The 11,313-nt window shown below is 40.6% G+C and overlaps 1 long non-coding RNA gene across 1 annotated transcript; it reads left to right on the top strand.

Moving 5' to 3' along the window:
- Positions 1-8,866: 8,866 nt before the first annotated feature.
- Positions 8,867-10,270, top strand: LOC116356625 (uncharacterized). The gene is made up of 2 exons (XR_004205043.1): positions 8,867-9,311; positions 9,629-10,270. It is a non-coding gene; the product is annotated as an uncharacterized LOC116356625 (long non-coding RNA).
- Positions 10,271-11,313: the final 1,043 nt, after the last annotated feature.

Below are 11,313 nucleotides of genomic sequence, written 5' to 3'. Positions count from 1 at the left end.
TCTTTGATAATGTAGTTATGGTAACGACAAGGATACATGTAAAATTCATGAAGTGTACCTAGCAGATGAAGATGGTTAATAATTGTTCGGCAGGCACAGAAGTGAAGAAGGATAAATATGTGTCAGTCGCAAATGTTGCAATGTCGCAAATGAAGACTACGTTATGGCATGCCCTAATTGTTTACAGGAAGTTAAGTGCATCTAAATTACTTTCATGTGTGTGAGGGATCTTACCTTTCTCTTTCAGCTGTTTGGCAGAAACGCTTTTCGGAACCAAAAAATTATCCATGAATTACTCTAACAATTAGACCTACTAATTTAACCATCAAAAAACCCCAGATGGTATAATAAAAACAACAACAGCAACAGAGTTGTTTTGATTGCTTATTGAGCATTTCCAATGTGTATCTAGACAACAGTTGTCAAACAGCAGCCCAGCCATATCTTTCATTGCTGGTCTGCAAACCTGGTCCTCTCTGTCACATCAGAGAGACGCATCATCAGATGTTGCACAATTGACAGTCATGTGTTTGAGCACTACCTGTGTGTGTGTGTGTGTGTGTGTGTGTGTGTGTGTGTGTGTGTGTGTGGGTATGTGTTTTTCAACTCAGATCTCTAAGGAGTCTGTCTCAAACTGTATTTTCTCATCAGTAGGAGGCCCAGGTCCGTTAGAACTGGCGTGGTCACTGTGCAATCATACATCTAACCAGGGATGTCAGCCAATATGGATGATTTTGATTTTTCCCGCTATCCACACACACTTCAGATTAACCTGGACAAGAACGCACATATCAATCTATTGTGAAGAGACAAGCTACTGGCTCCCACATCTGGCGAATGGTTTCTTCAATTCCCCCGTTAGAGGGAATCAGAACTGATGAGCAAGTCCTGTGCAATAGTTATTTGTTCTTAATTCCAGGCTAGGGTTAGGGTAAATTAATACGTTTAGTGATTAGTGGTCAAAATATAATTTGTGGTAAGGACGTGGTTACCTGTCCACTCTAGCATGGGCAAATAATGACAACCTAATTACAGCGATGTGTCACACCCTGATCTGTTTCACATGTCCTTGTGCTGGTCTCCACCCCCTCCAGGTATCACCCATCTTCCCCATTATCCCCTTGGTATTTAAATCTGTGTTTTGTCGGTCTGTGGCAGTTCGTCTTGTATGTTCAAAGTCAACCAGCGTGTTTTTCCCGTGCTCCTGCCTTTTCTATTCTCTTTTGCTAGTCCTCCCGGTTTTGACCCTTACCTGTTTCTGGACTCCGTACCCGCCTGCCTGACCATTCTGCCTGCCCTGACCTCGAACCTGCCTGCCACACTGTACCTCCTGGACTCTGAACTGGTTTTGACCTTTTGCCTGTCCACGACCATTCTCTTGCCTACCCCTTTTGGATTATTAATAAATATCAGACTCAAACTATCTGCCTCCAGTGTCTGCATCTATGGTCTCGCCTTGTGCCCTTATACGATGTATGACACAGTGTTTCAACTCCTCTTAAATAGAGGTAATAAATGTTCTGTGAGAACATAATACGATCGTTGGGTGAAGATTTGACTACCTGTTTGTCTGCTCCTACAGTTCATCAAACGCATTTTCCAAAATTGATGCCCATCTTCCCTATCCGCCCACCTCTCTCCACTCTCAACTGACCATTATCTTGCCCCCACCCACCTCACTCCCTCCACCCCACCTACCCATTGCCCCACCACCCCACCTCACACCACCCCATCCCATCTTTGACCAGCAGAGGTCCATCTGTGGTCGCTTCCTACACCATTTTACCCCATCACCCTCAACCTGGGAAAATGTTGACAGATGCACAGCTGCACTTCAAAGATCTCTTCTCTCTCTGTCTCTCTGTCTCACTCTTTTTTTCCCTCACTCTCTGCCCTTCTATCTCAGCCATTGTCTGCTATGTGGAGGAAAAGAGAGGAGAGTGGGATGTAGCACACCTTACAAAAATAAAACAAGAATATTGTGAGAAAATGTGTGGTTTTCGTATGAACAAACCACATATAAAAAAATATGTATTTTTAGCTAGCAGTGGCTAAAGTTAGCTGAAGTTTGTTATGGCTGTTTAAATCAAATTATATTGGTCACATACACATATTTAGAAGATATAATTGCGGGTGTAGCGAAATGCTTGTGTTCCTAGCACCAACAGTGCAGTAGTATCTAATAATTCACAACAATACACTAATCTTAAAAAAAGTTTAAAGACAGGAATAAAGAAATATATAACTATTAGGACAAGCAATGTCGGAGTGGCATTGACTTAAATTCCAGTATTTTACTTGCTATATTGTATTTACTTTGCCATCATGGCCTTTTTTGCCTTTACCTCCCTTCTCACCTCATTTGCTCACATTGTATATAGACTTGTTTATACTGCATTATTGACTGTATGTTTGTTTTTACTCCATGTGTAACTCTGTGTCGTTTTATCTGTCGAACTGCTTTGCTTTATCTTGGCCAGGTCGCAATTGTAAATGAGAACTTGTTCTCAACTTGCCTACCTGGTTAAATAAAGGTAAATAAATAAATAAATATAAATAAATACAGTAGAATAGAATACAGGACATACATATGAGACGAATAAGGCAGTATGTAAACATTATTAAAGTGGCTAGTGTTCCATACCACAAGGAAAGCACAAAAAACAATGCCCAAGGACTAGTCAGCCATTCCTCCTCTAAGGGGCCAAAATGTATCTCTATGTTACAGTATCCAGAGGACTGACGATTGAATGTGTGGTAGAATAATGGTATCCATGTTTGGTGGATTGCAATAATGCTATCTATCTATCTGAAACTACTTTACGGAGAATAATTAGGATGCTATCTATATGGATGTATTATCTCTGCAGTACATTTTAACTCTGAATTACTATATGAAAAAGGGCTTTATTGTTTTCTCAGGAATAATGTCTTATTTACATTAGTCTCATCCCTCATCCCTGTGGAGATTGGGCATTGATGGTCGGGTTACTGTAAACTTGGTATAGATTTTGGATTGAGAAGGTTACAGATGGAATGGAATGGAATGAAATGCCTTTTTATCTCTCTTATCCAGTTTCCAGTCCATGGAGGAAGATTGTATGATCAATTATCATTTCCTAGGCTTCTAGGCCAATAGCCTAGTAGGCATTTCTTTGTTCATGCTTTGTCTGGCAAAGTACTGTAACCTTAGGATCTATACACTTAGAATAATACTTTGTTAACGTCAGTATTGCCTTGTAACTTAAGCTTTATACCTTGTATGTGCATCCTTTTAGTCTACAAACAAAAATATAAACGCAACATGCAACAATTTATAAGATTTTACTGAGTTACAGTTCATATAAGGAAATCAGTCAATTGAAAATACATTTATTAGAACATAATCTATGAATTTCACATGACTGGGAATACAGATATGCATCTGTTAGTCACAGATACTTAAAAAAAAGGTAAGAGCGTGGATCAGAAAACCAGTCAGAATCTGGTATGACCACCATTTGCCTCATGCAGGGCGACACATACAGGTGTGCATCTGTTAGTCACAGATTATGATTTAAAAAAAGGTAGGGAAGCGTGTTCCATAATTAAAGTGGCAAGTGGTGAAGAAGGCTGTTGCGCCTTCTTCACCACACTGTCTGTTTGGATGGACCATTTGAGGTTTGAACTTGAAACTTTTCACCTTCTCCACTGCGATCCCGTCGATGTGGATAGGGCGTGCTCCCTCTGCTGTTTCCCGAAGTCCACGATTAGCTCCATTGTTTTGTTGACGTTGAGGGAGAGGTTATTTTCCTGGCCCCACTCTGCCAGGGCCCTCAACTCCTTCTTGTAGGCTGTCTTGTCATTGTTGGTAATCAGGCCTACTACTGTTGTGTCATCTGCAAACTTGATGGAGAGTTGGAGGCGTTTGTGGCAACACTGTCATGGGTGAACAGGGAGTACAGGAGGGGGCTGAGCACGCACCCTTGTGGGGCCCCTGTTTTGAGGATCAGCGAAGTGGAGGTGTTGTTTCCTACCTCCATCACCTGAGATCGGCCTGTCAGGAAGTAAACAGGGGTTCAGACCCAGGGCCCCGAGATTAATGATCAGCTTGGAGGGTACTATACTCAATGAAAAGCATTCTGATGTACAGTAAGTATTCCTCTTGTCCAGATGGGATAGGGCAGTGTGCAGTGTGATGGCGACTGCATTGTCTGTGGATCTATTGGACCGGTAAACAAATTGAAGTGGGTCTAGGGTGTCAGGTAAGGTAGAGGTAATTTGATCCTTAACTAGCCTCTCAAAGCACTTCATGAACACTGAACCATGGATTACAGTTTCTCCTGGTCCATAGACTACTTTCAGGATGAGGAACCATCTAACATCAACTTGTAAAATAGTGAACTACTCCTTTAATTCATGTGAAAATTTGGTTTCACATGTGAAATTTAAGCTCAACATGTGAAAACAGCCATTTCACATATGGAAACATGATTTTCACATGTGAAACTCTAAACTGCACTTTATTTTTTGTAAGGAAGAGGAGGCAGGGGGGGGGGGGCAATTTGGATGATTGGTCTTGAAATGCAAGCTGAAATGGGTTTCCCTGTGTTCCTTTAAAGTGACCCATGCCTGGCAGAATTGTGTAAAATTGCGTACCCCATGTTGGTGTTGTGTCAGATGTGGTGACTGGCAGAAACTGTTAGTAATTGTTTAAGTGCTCTGGCATGTCAAAGCTGTCCATCATTCATCCTTCTCTCTCCATCTCTTTCTTTCTTCAGCTTCTCATAATATTTTCACTGAACTGCAGAGGACAAACTACTTTTAGTGATGGAGTTGTCACTTTGGTGCTTTAACTTGGGAAAATAAAATAGACAGTAATTTGTTCTTTCTTTTGTTCTTTGATACTTTTACAAATTCAAGACTGCATTACCTTAACTTGACATTTAAGAAAATAGATTTCAAACAAAATCAACTTTGAAAGAATGGACACACACAGGTCCTATATGTACAGTGCCTACATAAAGTATTCACACTTTTTCCGCGTTTTGTTGTGTTGCAGCCTTTACATTTATATTTTTCATCTCTGGCCAACACACAATACCCTATAATGTCAAAGAGGAATTGTGTTTTTTCCTAAATGTTTACAAATTAATAAAAAATTAAAAGGTAAAATGTCTTGAGTCAAGTATTCAACTAAGTATTCAATGCCTTTGTTATAACAAACAGAACGTCCAGGAGTAAAATCTAGCTTAACAAGTCACATGATAATTTGCATTTACTCACTCTGTGTGCTCTAATAGTGTTTAAGATGATTTTAAAATTACTAACTCATCTCTGTATCCCACACATACAATTATCTGTAAGGTCCCTCAGTCGAGCAGTGGATTTCAAACACAGATTCAACCACAATGACCAGGGAGATTTTCCAATGCATCGCAAAGAAGGGCATCTATTCATTTATTTGTAGATGAAAAAAAGTCAGACATGAAATATCCCTTGAGCATGGTGAAGTTATTAATTACACTTTGGATGGTGTATCAATAAACCCAGTTGTAGGGTTGGCCCGAATTTATGTATTCTCTGTCACCTGAAGTTGCATGGCAAATGGTCCAGGAACACAAGGAAAGCACAAAAAACAATGCCCAAGGACTAGTCAGCCATTCCTCCTCTAAGGGGCCAAAATGTATCTCTATGTTACAGTATCCAGAGGACTGACGATTGAATGTGTGGTAGAATAATGCTATCCATGTTTGGTGGATTGCAATAATTATATCTATCTATCTGAAACTACTTTACGGAGGATAATTATGATGCTATCTATATGGATGTATTATCTCTGCAGTACATTTTAACTCTGAATTACTATATGAAAAAGGGCTTTATTGTTTTATTTACATTAGTCTCATCCCTCATCCCTGTGGAGTTTGGGCATTGATGGTCGGGTTACTGTAAACTTGGTATAGATTTTGGATTGAGAAGGTTACAGATGGAATGGAATGGAATGAAATGCCTTTTTATCTCTCTTATCCAGTTTCCAGTCCATGGAGGAAGATTGTATGATCAATTATCATTTCCTAGGCTTCTAGGCCAATAGCCTAGTAGGCATTTCTTTGTTCATGTTTTGTCTGGCAAAGTACCATACGCTTAGAATAATACTTTGTTAACGTCAGTATTGCCTTGTAACTTAAGCTTTATACCTTGTATATGCATCCTTTTAGTCTACAAACAAAAATATAAACGCAACATGCAACAATTTATAAGATTTTACTGAGTTACAGTTCATATAAGGAAATCAGTCAATTGAAAATACATTTATTAGAACATAATCTATGAATTTCACATGACTGGGAATACAGATATGCATCTGTTAGTCACAGATACTTAAAAAAAAGGTAAGAGCGTGGATCAGAAAACCAGTCAGAATCTGGTATGACCACCATTTGCCTCATGCAGGGCGACACATACAGGTGTGCATCTGTTAGTCACAGATTACGATAAAAAAAAGGTAGGAAAGCGGATCAGAAAACCAGTTTGTGTCTGGTATGACCACCATTTGCCTCATGCAGGGCCTTAGAGTCAACATAGAGTTGATTAGGCTGTTGATTGTGGCCTGTGAAATGTTGTCCCACTCCTATTCAATGGCTGTGTGAAGTTGCTGGATATTGGTGGGAACTGGAACACGTTGTTGTACACATCCAAGCAAAGCATCCAAACATGCTCAATGGGTGACATATCTGGTGAGTATGCAGGCCATGGAAGATCTGGGACATTTTCAAATTCCAGGAATTGTGTACAGATCCTTGCAACATGGGTCTGTGCATTATCATGCTGGAACATGCGGTGATGGTGGCAGATGAATGGCACGACAATGGGCCTCAGGTTCTTGTCACAGTATCTCTGTGGATTCAAATTGCCATCGCTAAAATGCAATTGTGTTTGTTGTCCGTAGCTTATGCCTACCCATACCATAACCCCACCGCCTCCATGGGGCACTCTGTAGACAAAGTTGACATGAGCCAACCACTCGCCCAGACGACCCCATACAAGCTGTCTGCCATCTGCCCGGTACAGTTGAATCTGGGATTCATCTGTCAAGAGCACCCTTCTCCAGTGTGCCAGTGGTCATCGAAGGTGAGCATTTGCCTACTGAAGTCGGTTACGATGTCAAACTGCAGTCAGGTCAAGACCCTGATGAGGATGACGAGCAAGCAGATGAGCTTACCCGAGACGGTTTCTGACAGTTTGTGCAGAACATCTTTGGTTGTGCTTCTTCACCTGCGGGATGGTCAGACCGTTTCATCAGCTGTCCGGGTGGCTCGTCTCAGACCATCCCGCAGGTGATGAAGCCAGATGTGGAGGTCCTGGCTGGCGTGGTTCCACGTGGTCTGCGGTTGCGGGGCTGGTTGGACATATTGCCAAATTCTCTAAAACGACGTTGGAGGCGGCTTATGGTAGCAAAATTAACATTCAATTCTCTGACAACAGCTCTGGTGGACATTCCTGCAGTTAGCATGCCAATTGTGAGCTCCTTCAAAAGTTGAGACATCTGTGGCAGTGTGTTGTGTGACCAAACTGCACATTTTAGAGTGGCTGTTTATTGTCCCCAGCACAAGGTGCACCTGTGCAATGATCATGCTGTTTAATCCGTTTCTTGATATGTCACACCTATCAGGTTGATTGATTATCTTGGCAAAGGAGAAATGCTCACTAACAGGGATGATTTAGGAGAAATACGTTTTATGTGCAAATGGAACACTTTTGGGATCTTTTATTTCAGCTCATGAAACATGGGGCCAATACTTTACATGTTGCTCAGTGTAAATATACTTGTTTTTAGAATTCCATTCTCATGACCATGCTTTGATCTTAGTCTGCTAAATGCATAATACTTTCCACATTAACTATAGTCTCTTGCATATTGCTATTTATTTTATGTAGTCAGATAATTCCTTTAATGTGCTAATTGCATAGTCGTATTACAAGTCACATGTGAAGTCTATATAATATGCATATATCAAGTATTACAGCCCACTACACAGTCACTATAAAGATGCAGATGTCCTTCCTAACTCAGGTGACGGAGAGGTTGGGAACCATTCATGGATTTTAATGGCTGTGATTGAAGAAAACTGAGGATAGATCAAGAACATTGTAGTTACTCCACAATACTAACCTAATTGACAGAGGCAAAAAAAGAAACCTGTACATAATACAAATATTCCAAAACATGCGTCCTGCTTGCAGCAAGGCACTTAAGTGATACTGCAAAATACGTGGCAAATCAATTAACTTTTTGTCCTGAATACAAAGTGTTATGTTTAGGGCAAATCCAATACAACACATTACCGAGTACCACTCTCCATATTTTCAAGCATAGTGGTGGCTCAATCATGTTATGGTTATACTTGTAATTGTTAAGGACTGGGGATTTTTTCAGGATAAAACATGTATGAATGGAGCTAAGCACAGGCAAAATCCTAGAGGAAAACCTGGTTCAGTCTGCTTTCTACCAGACACTGGGAGTTTAATTCACATTTCAGCAGGACAATAACCTAAAACACAAGGCCAAACATACACTGGAGTTGCTTACCAAGAAGACAGTGAATGAATGTTCCTGAGTACCCGAGTTACAGTTTTAACTTAAATCTAGTTGAAAATATATGGTAAGACTTGTTTGGTTGTCTATCAATGATCAACAATCAATTTGATAAGAGTTTGAAGAATTTCGAAAATAATAACGGGCAAATGTTGCACAATAAAGGTGTCCAAAGCTGTTAGAGACTTAATTAAGGGTTCTACAGACAATACGCAAACAGGGCCGACGGAGTGTAGCGCAGTGTTGCAATGTCGTTTTACCTCACAAAAGAGGTGCCTCCTTGTAAATGCGCAATGTCATTGTGAGCTTTGCAACTGAATTCCCGCCTCTGTATCTACATCGCATATTTTCCAGTATCTCTACTGGTAGAGATGGATGTTCTAATACTTCACTTCTACTACTTGCAGGCTTCCTTATTGTGCTTTTTATTTAGAGATTTGTTCAACGCAATTATGTCTCTCCCAGTTTGGAGAAACGTCTGTGCGAGAACCTTTACAACCCTTCGATGCTGTTGTATTCGGACAAGCAAGCAAACTGCTGGAGGGAGATATCACACAATTTGAACACCGGTACTGATATCAAAGAAACGTGGAGAAAGATTTGGGACTGGTATGTTCACAATCTGAGAGGGGTGACGAAGATGAGGAATGTGGCTGCCGCTTCGTGTGTGTGTCCCACCGATTGTCAGACAACTGGAGTGGCTTTGTGTTATTGTGAAACATTGTCGGATACGGTGTGTACCCATTAAGTCCTTTTGTACAGTGTGTGTTTGTGATCTTATGTTTAGCAGAGCTAGTTAGAACATATGTTATCAGCTCTTTTCTGGATGGGAGAAATTGTGAGTGTGAAATATTGCCTGTGTTGTCATCATAATGATCAACAGGGCTAGATCAAACATCTGAAAACAGACATTGTGTTGTGTGTGTTAATTAGATTGAGATGTTTTATGAAATCAGTTATTTTGGGTAAATATTTTAACTCAATGGAGCCCAATTAGATGTTTTAAGATTGCCTGCATTGTATTCTAATGTATTCGCCAAATGCTTGTAGGTATTGGAGGGGGTGATGTTTGAGATAGTCCAGAGACGGAGCTGAGCCCTGAGGGCACATCGACAGGTGATTCATTGCCCCTTGATTCATCATCTCCCCGGCCTGGTTCTTCACCTCCCCGGCCCCTCTCCCCAACGCCCAGGCCCTTCTCACCAACACCCAACCCACCGTCCAGACGCACCCTTGTCCTCTGCTCTGCCCTGCAACTCCATCAACCTCCAACCAATCTCCCTGACCCAGATCCAATGGCCGGAAGAGGAAGACAGCTGAGGATCCTTTGGACACTGACATTATGCAGCGGGTGGATGACTTAAAAGAAATGGCAGCTTGAGTTAGAGACACAGCAGCAGTGTACAGCAGAGGCCATCTACGACGTAATGGTAACATGGATGGTGTTTATTCCTGCTGATCAACATCTCCTCTTTGCCTCACCTCAAAAACTGTAATTGTATGCTTTTTTTTCTAATTCATACGTTAGGCAGGTGAGTAATTTACTGTGTTGCATGTTTTTCTACTTACTGTATTTCCTCATTCACATGTTACTGGTGTTTATTCAGTCTCTCTTATTTCCCTATGTTTTACATTGTGTTTTACATTGTACTATTTTCCTCTTATAATAGTAAATACATATATTAAAATGTCTGCAAATGTATTTGTCTGGTTATTTGTTCTTTTTGCAGAACAAATCAAATCAAATTAAATGTTATTTGTCACATGCACATGGTTAGCATAAGTTCATGCGAGTGTAGCAAAATGCTTGTGCTTCTAGTTCCGACAATGCAGTAATAACCAACGAGTAATCTAACCTAACAATTCCACAACTACTACCTTATACACACAAGTGTAAAGGGATAAAGAATATTTACATAAAGATATATGAATGAGAGATGGTACAGAACGGCATAGGCAAGATACAGTAGATGGTATCGAGTACAGTATATACATATGAGATGGGTAAATGTAGGGTATGTTAACAAAGTGGCATAGTTTATTAAAGTGGCTAGTGATACATGTATTACATAAAGATGCAGTAGATGATATAGAGATATGTAGATGATATAGATATATACATATACAGTGGGGAGAACAAGGATTTGATACACTGCCAATTTTGCAGGTTTTCTGTCATTTTTTATCATAGGTACACTTCAACTGTGAGAGACAGAAATCCAGAAAATCACATTGTATGATTTTTAAGTAATTAATTTGCATTTTATTGCATGACATAAGTATTTGATACATCAGCAGAACTTAATATTTGGTACAAAAACCTTTGTTTGCAATTACAGAGATCATACGTTTCCTGAAGTTCTTGACCAGATTTGCACACACTGCAGCAGGGATTTGGGCCCACTCCTCCATACAGACCTTCTCCAGATCCTTCAGGTTTCGGGGCTGTCGCTGGGCAATACGGACTTTCAGCTCCCTCCAAAGATTTTCTTTTGGGTTCAGACTGGCTAGGCCACTCTAGGACCATGAGATGCTTCTTACGGAGCCACTCCTTAGTGTGTTTCGGGTAGTTGTCATGCTGGAAGACCCAGCCATCTTCAATGCTCTTACTGAGGGAAGGAGGTTGTTGGCCAAGATCTTGTGATACATGGCCCCATCCATCCTCCCCTAAATATGGTGCAGTCATCCTGTTCCCTTTGCAGAAAAGCATCCCCAAAGAATGATGTTTCCACCTC

This window comes from Oncorhynchus kisutch, linkage group LG2, assembly GCF_002021735.2.
Source record: "Oncorhynchus kisutch isolate 150728-3 linkage group LG2, Okis_V2, whole genome shotgun sequence".
Lineage (NCBI taxonomy): Eukaryota > Metazoa > Chordata > Actinopteri > Salmoniformes > Salmonidae > Oncorhynchus > Oncorhynchus kisutch.
The sequence above is the reverse complement of the archived record's forward strand: the minus strand, read 5'-3'. Positions and strand labels throughout refer to the sequence as shown.